Genomic DNA, 14,444 nt, shown 5'->3' with positions numbered 1-14,444 from the left:
GTATTGTTAGTTATCAGTGGTTTGTGCCTCAGTTCACCAAGAATACTGACTCTTCTGCCAACCCTGGCATTCCATTTTCTACCCAATTTGACTCTTTAATGACTCTTTAAGTCAATAATCTCAGATGAGCCCTATCCAGTATTTCAGGAACTCCAGCCTTAAGGTCAGAAAGACAATTTTTCATTGATTACATCTGCATATTATCAAGTCTGAAGCAACAGGTTGCTCCACCCATGTACTGAAACTATACTCTATCTCCTCCTGAAAGGAATTTTAAGCGAGTGGGTGGAAAACTGTAAGAATGACCTCCTGAAATCAAATTAAGAGGCCCAAACCAATGTCTTTCCCTCATAACCATCCAGAAGAATCTCAGCCTTGGATCTGTGTTAATCAATGTTGTCTCCCTACTCTGCAAGTGGTGTCCCTGCAAATTCATGGTTTCAAACTTACCCATAGTCTGTGGTCAGAGAAGCAGAAGGTTTCCAGCTTCTGTCTCCCTTTCCCTTTCTCTTGCCCATGGGTACCTATCCTCTCCCTCCTCTCTTGCCACAATGGAAGACAGGCTCCACTCCTTTTTATCTAAGACCTGGGCTCTGACCAACCCTTTCCTGCCTCACCTGGGAGCCCACCTGGTCTGCATTTTCAATTTCTCTCTGACTACAGCTGTCATTCCCATCTTAAAGTCTCCTATCCAGGAGGAACTCGCCCCTCCTCAAAACACACACAAACACACTTACACACTCACTCCACGTCCCTCTGACCTATATTCTCCTCTGGGAAAACAAATCAAGTACAGTCAAAACCACCTAGGGTTGAATCTCAACTCTGTGCCTTATGAGCTGTATGAATTCTTGACAAATATATAAATTCTCCAAACCTTTATTTCCTCATCCACACACAGAAATCCACATTTCATAGGGCTGTTGTGTGGAATAATCTGGATAATGACACAAAGCATTTGGCATAGTAGCTGGCATATAGGAAGATGTAACTGTAATTGCCATAATTACCAAGAATTCTCCCTTTTAACAGACAAGCTGCTTTCATGCTCCTTACTTCTCCCTCCATCTGGCAGTTGTAACTACCATTCTGCAGAAACAAACGCACCATGGTCAGGAATGACCTTCTTCGGACCAATGAAAGAATACTTCTACTCCTTATGTAACTTAACCGTGACTTCTGCACCATTCTCCACCATAACCTGCTTTCTCCTTTAAAATAACTCCCCTGGATACATAAGAACTGTCTCCCCCAGAACTGCATTCATCTTTCAGTCTCACTTGGGACCAGGGTCTCTCAACCTCAGCATCACTGACATCTGGGGCCAGATTTTGTTGTTGGAGGGCTGTCCTGGGCACTGAAGGATGCTTGGCGTCACCCCTGGCCTGAGCCCAATAGATTCCAGTAGCATCTAACTCCCTTCCCCTACTCACCCCCAGTAGTGACAACCAAAGTGTTTCTGCTGGTCTCACTTGAGACACTTGGGGGAAATCATCCCCAGTGAGAACTACTCTCTCCAGAAAACCCTGTCCAGCACTGCAGGGCTGAGTTGAGACCCTTCCTGCTGCTGCTGCTGCTGCTAAGTCACTTCAGTCGTGTCCGACGGCACCCCACCAGGCTCCCCCATCCCTGGGATTCTCCAGGCAAGAACACTGGAGTGGGTTGCCATTTCCTTCTGCAATGCATGAAAGTGAAAAGTGAAAGTGAAGTCACTCAGGCGTGTCCAACTCTTCGCGACCCCATGGACTGCAGCCCACCAGGCTCCCCATCCATGGGATTTTCCAAGCAAGAGTACTGGAGTGGGTTGCCATTGCCTTCTCCAGAGACACTTCCTAGGTTTTCCTAACCCTCCCAAGCATTTCCCACACAGCACTGTCTGCCTAATTGCCTGTCTCCTCACACTGCAGTGTAAATTCCTTGGCAGCCGGGACTGTTTGGTTCAACCTCACCCCATGCCAATTTCTGGAACCCACATACTCTTCTTCCTTCCGCTGAAAACAAATTTATTATAAGACACATTCTAATAGGCTCCCCTGGTGGCTCAGTGGTAAAGAATCTGCCTACCAACACAGAAGACATGGATTTGAACCCTGGGTTGGGAAGATCCCCTGGAGAAGGCAACCCACTCCAGTATTTTTGCCTGGAGAATTCCATGGACAGAGGAGCCTGGTGGGCTACAGTCCATGGGGTCGCAAAAGAACTGGACATGACTTAGAGACTAAACACCACCACCCCAACACTTTAACATAGATTTTCAAGGTTAGAAAACACCATGCACAAAATGTAAACTTGGATTGCAACATGCATCCTTCTTGTACAAATGTGGCGGCAAGTCTCTCAGTAGCTAGAAAATAAGTTATCAGGCTGGACTGAAGGGCGGCATGCGTCTGCCGGGGGCAGGGGGAATGTTAACACATGAGCGGAGCATCAGAATGAGAGATGGGCTTTAGCCTCGGTCCTCCATGGCCATGAATTAGGGGCCTGTTCTACCAGGAGATCAGCAGGACCCTTCTGCTGGTTTCCCTCTGCATTCTCAAGTTTAAGTCATCTCCTTCCTAATCTTAATGCTGTCCTTGTCTTAAGACTTCCTGGCTGATTTGGAAATTTTGAAACTTACTGATACGTTTCTACCTTCATCCTCCTCCCTTCACAGCCCTGTGGGCATTACTACGTTCCTTCTACTGTCCCTGCCTCTGGCAATGAAATTTCAGACAAGGAAGAGTATCCTTACAAAATACCATTTTCACTCATAAAATATTGCTGTATTCCAGGAAGCTGCTGTATTGGAGGGATGGGAAATGTCAGGATTGAAAAGAATTAACTGGTCTCCAAACAGTTTATTTCTATGGAATTTCTCAAAAAAAAATGTCTTTGAAGACCCACATATTAAACAGAAATGAGGTCAATGATGGTCAAGGTTCAGTACAGCGCAGGCAAAGCTCTCTTGTCTCCAAAGCTAAGTACCCCAGGCATCCAGCTCCTTGGCCTGCATTACAAAGCCTGTGCTTCTCCTTAAGGAATTCTTAGGGGAAAATTCTAAGGAATTTTCACAGGTATAAATCAGTGAAAAAATTAGCTGCACAACAGAATGCATTGTCTCTTGCTAGTTAAATAATGATGGTAATAACAATGATGTTAGTATATAAATACAGGAAAACAATGAGAAAATATATTCCCCACACCCTCCACGGTGAAGTTTTCTCTGGGAGTGTAGTTAAAAAGGACTTTCACTTTCCCTGAATTCCAGCTTCTAGGATGTTTGTATATTTATTATTAGTATGTCGGTTTTGCAAGCTGCAGATGATTTTTAAAAGTTTGAGTGTTTTCAGAGAAATAAACAAGCAAAACAATCCCTCTTAAAAAAAAATCCGCAGGTCCAACAAGTCAGCCCACATATTAGGGAACATGTGGGTGTGTGATCACTTTCGTGTGTAAATACTTAATATGTGTCCGCATAATAATGTGGGCATGTTAACAAAAGCAGCACAGCCAAGACTGACCACAGAACACTAACTGCCTATTAGCAGATGGGCCCAATGGCAATGCTTTGCTAGCTCTCTACAGGAACTTCACACAGGAGCAGGTGCATCCCATACAACTTGAGAAAGCAAGGTTCGGCTGGAAAACAAACTTGAATCAGTCAATCAGCGCCGAACCCAGTTAACAAATCATTCCATCTAATGTTCAGTTTTGTTCCATGAGGCCCAAGAAAGACAGTTCGCCAGGGACTGAACCCTTTATATTATACCTCAAAACAGGTACATCTTAAATGTCCCTCCAGGAAATATTAGAGGCAACATAATCCATTAGCCCCCTGGAGACACATGGGACACCAGTCATGACCACTTCATCCCACAACTGAGATAAGGTGAGAAATCTGAGACTCAATGAGGTAAAGTCTGGCTTAGAAGTATCTTCTCATTGCCAAGACCATTACATCACGTATCTAGGCGGGTGAAAAGGGAGTCGTTGACCTGGAGCTCTCTGCCCTCATTTAAAAGAAAAATCATTTTCAACTGAGTCCAAAACACATTTATTGACCAGCTACCATGTGCCAACACCAAACATTTATTGAACACTTGAGTGCCCGATAGCTACTATGGTTCTAGACCTGGGCGGGGAAAAAAGAAAGAAACGTGGTGGGGGGGTATGAAAGGCGGTATATGGGTAGACAAAAGGTAGGTGTAAGCCATGCTCTTTCTCATGGAAGTTAAAATATAGCTGGGACAAGACTAACAGAAAAGAAATTAGAGAACAAAAAATTCTAAACACTTGATAATGAAGCGTGGATTGCGATGGTACAGTTTCCAAGTACAAAGATGATGAGGACAGCTGGGAAAGCAAAGGACACAGTGGCTCCATGGGTTTGATAATGAATGTTCTTGAAAGCTAAGCAGCCAGCTGGGTCAGTAGAACTCGCCCAGGTATGAGCAAAGAGAGATAAAAGGATCTCACCCTAGAAGTTAGGATCTAGCTTTATTGCCTACCACCTGACCTCAGGCAAGATAGTCCGGGGCGGATTCATGTCAATGTATGGCAAAACCAACCAATATAATATTGTAAAAAAAAAAAAAAAAATCTTAGTTTTAAAAATAAATAAATTCTCCTAAAAAAGAAAAAAGATAGTCAACTGCTTCCTCACCTGTATAATGGGACTAAAAATATCCATCTCATAGGGATGAACTAAGATAATGTCAATGGAGTCTCAAATGTCAGGCCCCTTCCTCCCTCCCTCCCTTCAGTGGGAGAGCATCAGGGAACTCTTACCATGCTGAATTAGGGGAATGTGACATAATGAAAGCTGCATCCATCCTCTCAAGATTATTTTGGCAGCTCTAGGAAGGACTTTGAGGGGAGTGAAGAAGGGAGGAAGAGAGGATGGTAGACACACACTGCTAAAGCAGCTGCTGAGATGGTCCAGGGATGAGACGAAGTAGGACCGGCCAGGAAGACGTACTGGAGGTGAGGAGAAGGCGGTCAAAGCTACACAGTATTTAGAAGGGAGAGATGACAAAAGCTAACGCTCTGAGGGCTGATCTAACCACCTGGTCAACATTTTCTGACCTAGCTGGAGTTAACTATCGAGATGGGGGTCCAAGTTGATTTTTATTCAACATTGTCAAGAAAAGTTAGTTCTTCAATGATCAATGAAAATTTGTATTTTTTAACTGCATTTTTAAAAAGAACAGTGCCAATGAAGGTGCAGACTATCACCCAAAAACTTTAAGAAGCAACAGTCTTTAGGGTGGAATACTTAACTGGATTGTACTCAGAGATACTCCATCAAGCTATAATACTTCCATCAACATATGATAATGGCATTTTCATGTATTTTTCCAAGATAGCAAGGAAATTACCTAGGCTAGCACTGTCAGAAAGAAATAAATGCAAGCCACAGATATAGAAATTTTAAATTTTTTGTCAGCCAGGAACAGGTGTCATTAGTTTCAGTAATATAGTCTATTTAGCCTAATATATCCAAAAGTATTATTTCAACATATAACAAAAACACATTCATGAGATAGTTTACATTTTTCTTCCACTAAGTCTCAAAAATTTAGTCTATTTGAGACTTACAGCAACATCTCCATTCAGACCAGGCACATTTCAAATGCTCAAAATAGCTCAGGGCTACTGTATTGGACAATGGAGGGTGCAAACACAAAGCACTTATTCAACTGAGTTTTCACTGTAATTCACCTTGAGGTAGCCTCTACTGCAGCTGAACATCGGGAATAAGAGATTTTTAAATGCTGATCTAATCACATCACTTTCCTGACTTACAGCCCTATAATATCTTTACATGTTCCTTAAGACTGACCAGTTAGGGATCTCTTCCATTCAAGGAGAGTCTGTCACATTAAGTTTTATGGATTACCGAAATAACATCTTGATATCTTCTATAAGGACAGAGATACAAAGATCTGCCTTAAAGCACACTCTTTCTACCTATGTATTGTCCAGATGGCTTTGTAACGCACCAACCCCAAATCTAATCCAGCTGAAAAACACGTTGGGCCAACAAGGGCTGTTTTGAACCTGGCAAATGGCCTGCCCAGCAGCATCCAGCATGGCCGTTAACAGCGTGGGCTCAGAGCACACTTGCCTGAGTTTGTACCCACTTACTTATTGTCTGGTCTTAGAAAATTGTATAACTGCTCTATGCCTCTGTTTCCTCACCTGCAAAAAGAAATGTTTTTAAAAAGATAGTACTATTCATAGAATTACAGTATTAAATGAGGATTAAGTGAGGTAATATGCAGATGACACCACCATTACGGCAGAAAGTGAAGAGGAACTAAAAAGCCTCTTGATGAAAGTGAAAGAAGAGAGTGAAAAAGTTGGCTTGAAGCTCAGCATTCGGAAAACTAAGATCATGGCATCTGGTCCCATCACTTCATGGGAAATAGATGGGGAAACAGTGGAAACAGTGTCAGACTTTATTTTTTGAGCTCCAAAATCACTGCGGATGCTGACTGCAGCCATGAAATTAAAAGACGCTTACTCCTTGGAAGGAAGGTTATGACCAACCTAGATAGCATATTAAAAAGCAGAGACATTACTTTGCCAACCAAGGTCCATCTAGTCAAGGCTCTGGTTTTCCCAGTGGTCATGTATGGATATGAGAGTTGGACTGTGAAGAAAGCTGATCGCCGAAGAATTGATGCTTTTGAACTGTGGTGCTGGAGAAGACTCGAGAGTCTCTTGGACTGCAAGGAGATCCAACCAGTCCATTCTAAAGTTCAGTCCTGGGTGTTCATTGGAAGGACTGATGCTAAAGCTGAAACTCCAATACTTTGGCCACCTCATGGGAAGAGTTGACTCACTGGAAAAGACTCTGATGCTGGGAGGGATTGGGGGCAGGAGGAGACGGGGACGACAGAGAATGAGATGGCTGGATGGCATCACCGACTCAATGGACATGAGTTTGAGTGAACTCCGGGAGTTGGTGATGGACAGGGAGGCCTGGTGTGCTGTGATTCATGGGGTCGCAAAGAATGGGATACGACTGAGCGACTGAACTGAAGTGAGGTAATACATAAAAACTAGTCGGGCACGTAGTCTGTCACCAGTCATCCTTAGCCATTATTTTCAAGGACTTCTTGGTCCTCCAGAAACACCAGAACCATGTTTTTCAACAATCTCAGAGAAGTCTGTTCCAGCATTGCCCAAGGGAAAGAGCACAGCTGACCTGCACTCACGTCCCTACACTGACACCTAACACAGATGTGACCACGTGACAATTACTTAACCTGTCTGAGCCCCTGTTTTCTCATCTGCTAAATAGGATCCACTGAATAATAATGGTGAAGATTAGACAACAGAGTGGGTCAACTGGTCCTCAGAAACTATAGGGCCTGCCCTCTCTTGAGTACCACTTACATTTCCCTTCCCCTTCTCCATCAGAGCCTAACTAACAAAACACATTAGTTTGGGAATGAATGGGGGTGCATCTCTTCTGAGTGAACGCAAAGGGAAACCATTATGACAGGACTGTTTACTATTTCAGTGGGCATCTGCTGTCTTATCAAATCTTTACCGTGTCTTTAATCATCACCAAAATCCATTCCACATAAGCCACAGCAAGCCATCAGGGCCACTGGCTTCAAGAAGGACTATTCTAGGACTATCCTATGAAGAGCATGGCAATTTCCTTCCACAATGATACATTCTCACAAGGTTAGAGGATGTCTCCTGAATATCCTCAACTTCCTTTAAAAGCCTACAAAGCATTTGTCATTCATGGGTGAGTCATCCATGGTGTCCTGGAAAGGACTTGTCAGAAGGCAAGGTCTGGGACTTTGTCCTGGCTTTCCACCAACTGTGACTTTAGGCAAGTCACTTGACCTTTGTGGGTAAGAAAGCACATGTGCCTCATAGCGTGTGGTGCAGAACAAATGTACATAGTATGTACTGAAAGCTCTCAGTCTCACTTATGAAGAGTTCAGCAAGTCAACACACAAGGCAATGTGAACTTGACTGTCATACTTTACTGCTTTGGTAGCGTATTTTGGAAATTTGTTCTAAGATAAGGAATAGCCTTATGTCAGCTGTATCATCTTCTACCCCTTTTCCCGGTTCCAGAGTTAAGAACTGGAGATCCAGACCTCTGACTCTGAAAGCAGGAATAGGATGAGGCAAAGAGGCAAGAGGCCTGAGGCTGGGGTGACTCATGGCTGTGGAATTCCTAAGCGGGTGGAATGCTCTCTGTATTTCTCTTCCCTGTCAAGTCTCTGGGTTAGCAAGGTACAGATGACACAGGGAGGACACAGGCATTATTTCTTTGCAGACCGAATTTTATACAGGCACACATACAGGAATGCAGGTGTGTCCACATGCCTCCAGCTACGAAGGTCAAGATCTATTAGGCTGCATAAAGCCAGAAACCAACACTGTGTTTTAAGAAAAGGATTGTAGAAAGTATAGCATCTCTTCAGGTATCTTTCTTCACTGCCTCAGAGTTTGGCAAATTAAACGTCATAAATCCTTTGATACAAATTAAATATTTTTAATAAAAAATGTTAGGGAAAAAGGAAGAGAACTCCTCTGACAAGCCATTAAAATTCTCAAATGTTGTGAGCCTCTGAAGTCATGGTTTAGTGTGTGGGACACAGGGATATATGGGGTTGTGTGAGAGGCTTAATAATGCCAGAAATTTTTTTTTAAGTTAAAATTAAAAAAAAATACAAAGATGGTCCAAAACCTAAAGCAAATAAAGCCTGTATTACATGCTCATGCATAAAGCTACTTAATCTTCTATTGAAGCTGCGCTTTTGTTAAATGGATGCCAGGATCATTCTAGAACAATAGGAAAGGACCTCAAAGGGGACATTCCAAATATCTTGTGCGTGGATTTTCTCACACAGCTGTAGTTATTACAACTCTATTAAACCAGCTGCTAATAATTTTCAAATGGTCCATTCGTTCTACCAATGACCTTGGGCCACCACCAATTTCAGACCTCATCTTCATGTCTTAATCAACAGCCTCAAATGGAATCCCCTCCTCTTTCAACAGAGAAATGCATTTTGAAGAAAGACTGTTGATCGCATGGCTTCTTTGTCATCAGGGAATTTGTGTAATATGGAATTTAACCTACAAACCCCAATCTTCCTGAAAGGAAAATGATTCCTCTGAGATTCCCTTCTCTACAGCAAGGTGAAAATGAAACTTTTCCCCCCACTTTTCTTTCTTGTTTAACAGAATAAAATTCATGGATGGGTCTCTCAGGGCTCTGGAAAACTCTGAATGTGCTTGATCAACAATGGGAACTGATCCAGGGTTAAAGAAAAAAATGCCAGGAAAATATATCTTAAGCAACTTCAGATAAATATAAGAAAACATCACCTTGTCTATAATCAAGGGTGTGGTGAGGAAAAGAACTTACACAAGTGATTTCATTTTCAGATGTGATGTATTAACGGGACCAAAGATGATTCGCAGAGAAATCAACACCATGAAAACAAGAGTGCCAAGACGGAAAGGAATGTCCTTTTCTTAGGCTTGGAACCGAAAATATTTTTCTCTCTCGTGACCATCTTAACTTCAAAAGCAGAAGCAAGGAATGTCAATCCGTATGGAGCTCCGCTGGCGGCTGACTCTGTTTCCATTCTTTCCACAGAGAAGGGGAAAGGCAGCCCATTGTGTGTCTCCGCCAAGAGAGAAGAGAAAGAAAAAAAAAATACCACTTGTTTTTAAACTTTCCAAGGACACAGATAACTCAGGGAGAATGAAAACACAGAGATGAAGAAAGATGATTTGGGAATTCAATATTGGAATTAAAAAATCAAGAAAGTGAGAGAAGTCAAGAAATGTCAGAATTTCCAGTACCAAAAAGGATGGGCTTCATAGTTTGTGTGCTAGAAAAAAAATGCTTTCTTTTGCCTCTTTTTGTTACTTCTTCAGTACTCTTATTCCAGCAAGAACTTTTCTTCAATATGGTAATTATCTCCATCTCCCATTTCCTAGAAATTCATCATCACCTTTTCGAGCCAGTGTATTCTCTGTCCCACCTTTTTGACTTTTTAAACTAATTCTCATCAAATTAGCTTAAAAAAATCTTGATTTCCTGCACTAGCCACATTCTTTGCCCGCCCCCTCCCCCCAAAAAAAAGAAAGGCCTCATCCTTTTACTTAACTAGAAAGGTACAGAGGATATTAGGAATGCCATTTAGTCTTCAGGAATAAAGATGAGAAAGTGGCTTGGGGCATCTCTCTGTTCACTCTTGCTGGCAAGTTTCCAGGCAAAAGTATTTGGTAATCTCATGATAATTGGACAACACAGCCCCATTATGCACTCCCTACGATGCAATATTGTTTCATGTCACAGCATGATGCAAGTGACATGAGCTTTGGTGTCGAGGACAAAGGCAGAGAGTGACCTCTGGAATTCCATAGCAAAGCACATGCCCTCTGACCTGGACACACTGGGCCAGCCTGAGACACTCACCCATACAATGAAGGTGAGCCAAAATGTAGCCCTGTGAGTGGAGACAAGACTCGACTATTTCTCATCACAAACAGTGTTTAGCTTAATCACATAATAAAACAACGTATACCCATTGTGGCTGTGGACACAGAGAACTGTAGAATATAGATACAGTTATTTAACTGAACTGTTTTATATGCCTGAAAAGGGACTCTAGAAGTAGATGAACACATTTTCCTAAAGATGTTTGGGAAACTCTTCCAAACCAAGAAACCAGAAAATCTCCACTGTTCCTGAAAGAGGTACTTCAGGGGTTGCTGGGGTGATGACTGGAATTTCTGAGGCACATACACGCAAATAAGCATGGAACACAGACTGAAAACAAACTTGGAGAGGAAGGTCATTCAGAGCAAGGGAAGCCTTATATATGGTTTGCCTAAAGAACTGCATGCCATCACCAGATTTTTATCAATTTTTAGCAGAATGTCAAGCAATGACACGTACATAGGTTGCCCTCTACAGAAAGAGCCTAGCCTAAGATTGGTGGCTCAGAGGTTAAAGCATCTGCACACAATGCGGGAGACTGGGGTTCAACCCCTGGGTCAGGAAGATCCCCTGGAGAAGGAAATGGCAACCCACTCCAGTATTCTTGCCTGGAGAATCCCATGGACGGAGGAGCCTGGTGGGCTACAGTCCACGGGGTTGCAAAGAGTCAGACACGACTGAGCGACTTCACTCACTCACTCACAGTCCATGGGGGGGGGGGCAAAAGATTCAGACACGACTCAGCAACTTAACAACAAAGAACCCTAAAGGCATATTAGAAGGAGGGCAGAAGGAACACAGTCAATGCAGAAATCAGTCTAGAGCATAACGCATTCAAGGAGAGGGTGATGTCCACTCACTGGTATGAATATACCTCTGCAACAATGCCACATGCAGCTTCTTAAGAAAGTGATCCTGCATTCTGATCACCTGGCTGTCCTGACATGTCTGAAAGAATAGATCACAAGAAAGACATCCAGTCTCTTTATGGAGGGGGCTGATCTTCAGCAAGTAGAGAGAGCACAGAAGCCAAAGAAAATTCATGACAGTGCACCCTACAAGGTGTGGCAGTGCGTTACACCTGCTGACTATGGGAGATAGAAACACTAGATTAGGAGCTTCTAGAAGACAGGAGCTGGTCTTTCTGTTCATCTCCAACGTTTAGCACAAACGTTCAGTAAATGCTTGAATGAATGACAAGATGAATGAGTAAAATACAAGTAAGTCTGGTGTCTAGCCTTCAAAGTCGGGTTACCAGGCTTTCTTTCTTCAACGAACCAAGAGTCTGAGCCAGGAAAGACTATGCTAGCACCAAGGGCAACCCCAAATCAAAGGGCAGGGCAGGGGCTGCACAACCTGACAAAGAAGAGCTCACCAGCCCTGTTCCCTTTTAACCAGACTGTCTGCTCCATATACTATATCCTATCATGGGCATGACTTTCAAATCCATAAGACAGCAGCAGGGATGGCAGCAACCTGAGCTTGTTAACAATCCCAACAGGAGAGCAAAGAGACAGGCAAGTTTTACAAGACAAATGGCAGGGAGGTTCAATTTCTGAGCCCTCTCTTTTAAAGGGGGTGAGGAGGAAGGGTGTGTATAGAGGGAGGGGAAGTACTGACTTCCATCTAGGTGCCCCATTAGGCCAATATTTTGCAAAACCAGGTGTGTGCAATTTGCTTATTAAAGTTCTCACCCTGGGGCAACTGACAAGACTCATCAGTCCTGGAAGACATGTGCTATGACCCCAAGGCAAGTTAAAGCATATCCGGAATATTTTAAGCTAGAAAGGGAATCTTTTTGTTAAAGTGAAAGGGGATCATTTTGCTGAAACAACTGACTGGGAGGGAAAGAAATTAAGAGTGGTTTGTTTCCCGGGTTTGTGCAGAAATTAGACCATTATCTTCCAAAACAAAGGCTCAAGGTTAGATGGCTGTTCCAGAAGGAGCTAAAGAAACGTTTTTTTCATTGATGATTCTAAAAGCGGCAATGCTTCTAAAGGAAATGTTCCAGTGGAGGGCAAAAGCACCAAGGTGTGCTACCTCACCTACTTGCCAAGAGGTCTGGGAGTCAACATTCTTTTGAATACCAAGATCTGGATGACTTTCCCTATTCACTGGCTAACACGGTAGGAACAGGGATAGATGTGAGACGGCCAATGGGAACAGCAGGCTGCGGCATTGCTTAAGAGGAGCTACTGGCCACTGAAGATGCTAAAATATAGGAAAGCCTCGGATCTGTTTTCCAGACCAGCCAAGAGGGGCCAATGGAGGCACCTGCATGAGAAATCACAGAGCCCTTACTATGCTGTTATCAATAGCGGTGATCTCAAATCACACGTTAACAGATTGCTCTGCCTGTGAAACAGAGCTCCCTCCCTGCCAAATGCTGACCCGGTTCCGGGCAAAGTATTATCACACTTTGTTCACACACAAGAAAATGATGGCAGAATTCTGGTGGTCGATGATCCACACCCTGCAGATAAACAAAGCTGCATCTATACACCACCACTCCCCTGCCTGCCTAGAGTTGTGCTTGACAGCCACAAACTCACAATGCTCTTGAAATTCCCAGGCACGTTTATACGTACCACTGGTCCTAATGAAAGCTTATCTTTGGCAGCAGAAAGGGTTCTAAACTTATATTTAAAACCTTGTGAGGGGTCACATCACAAGAAAATTTATGACCAAAGTTTTTCCTTCCAAATTTACTACGTCAACTACCAAAGAATAACTTCTAAAAGTCCTCTTTAACCACAGTTTGGTCATTCTAATGGTATAACATCTACAGGTTCCAATATGAGGCAAGGCAGTCATGCCCCCGGGGGATTCTGTGATAAACACTTCATTTTTCTCATTAAAATAAAGGAAAGAGAAACAAAATGTACACTGTGGGTTTGGCTTTATTCCTCAAAATCTAGAGGGTTTTTGTGCTTCTTAACAACTTAGTTACATTGGGCAAGTGCTCGATCTTGGATTCAATTTCTCTGGCATAAAATGAGATTAAATAAATGATCTCCACAGTTCCATCTACTTTCGAAATCTCATGTAACAGGTAGGAAGACTATCAGGTAATATCTTGGCGCCATGATGATCAGGACCCAGGGATCTAGCTTGGCTGTCTTCTGCAACTTAACTGTTCGACCCTGGACAAGTTTACAACCTTTCTGAACCATCTACAGAAGGAAGGGGTTTAATGCAGATGTTCTGGGAGGTCCCTTCCAGCAGGTTGGCAATGAAAGCAAACTGTGGACAACATGTAAGAACAGAGAAGACAGCACTGATGCACAGATATATGGAATCTGGGGCTTTTCTGGTGGCGCGACGGTAAAGAATCTACCTGCCGATTCAACAGACACAAGAGACTCAGGTTCCATCCCTGGGTTGGAAGATCCTCTGCAGTAGGAAATGGCAACCCATTCTAATATTCCTGCCTGGAAAATTCCATGGACAGAGGAGCCTGGCGGGCTACAGTTCATGGGGTCACAAAGAGTCAGACAAGACTGAACACAAGTATGATATAGGATCCAGAAAAACGGGGTTGATGAACCTATTTGCTGGGGCAGTAACAGAGACACAGACACAGAGAAAGGACTTGTGGACACGGTGGAGAAAGGGGAGGGTAGGATGAATTGAGAGAGAGCGTTTGGGAGGGAGTGAGTCTGTGACTTTAAAACACATACTTGCAACTATGGGGAAGTGCCCCCACCAAGGATTTCCCCTCTCCTGCAGGCTTCTCCTCTGCTTCATTGCCACACTCTTTCCCAACAAGCCCAGACAAGGCACAGACTCCTGCAAGTGGGGCTCCAGGCGGTCTCCACCAATCAATCAAAATTGGCACAAGAACTAAAAGCTCTTTGCCAGCACTATGGGTAGGGGAATATGCATAGATGGTCTAGACAGCAAGCTGAAATTCCATCTCAGGCTTCTTAACTAACTCCTTACATTGTGGACCTTGGACAAATCACCATAG

At 43.3% G+C, this 14,444-nt stretch overlaps 1 protein-coding gene across 8 annotated transcripts in view; it reads right to left on the bottom strand.

Moving 5' to 3' along the window:
* ZNF462 (zinc finger protein 462) overlaps nucleotides 1-14,444 on the bottom strand; it is a 159,480-nt gene that overhangs the window by 118,907 nt on the left and 26,129 nt on the right. The window lies entirely within an intron of this gene.

Source organism: Moschus berezovskii, chromosome 7 (genome assembly GCF_049115385.1).
Source record: "Moschus berezovskii isolate FMDL1 chromosome 7, NW_MosBer_1.0, whole genome shotgun sequence".
NCBI lineage: Eukaryota > Metazoa > Chordata > Mammalia > Artiodactyla > Moschidae > Moschus > Moschus berezovskii.
The sequence above is the reverse complement of the archived record's forward strand: the minus strand, read 5'-3'. Positions and strand labels throughout refer to the sequence as shown.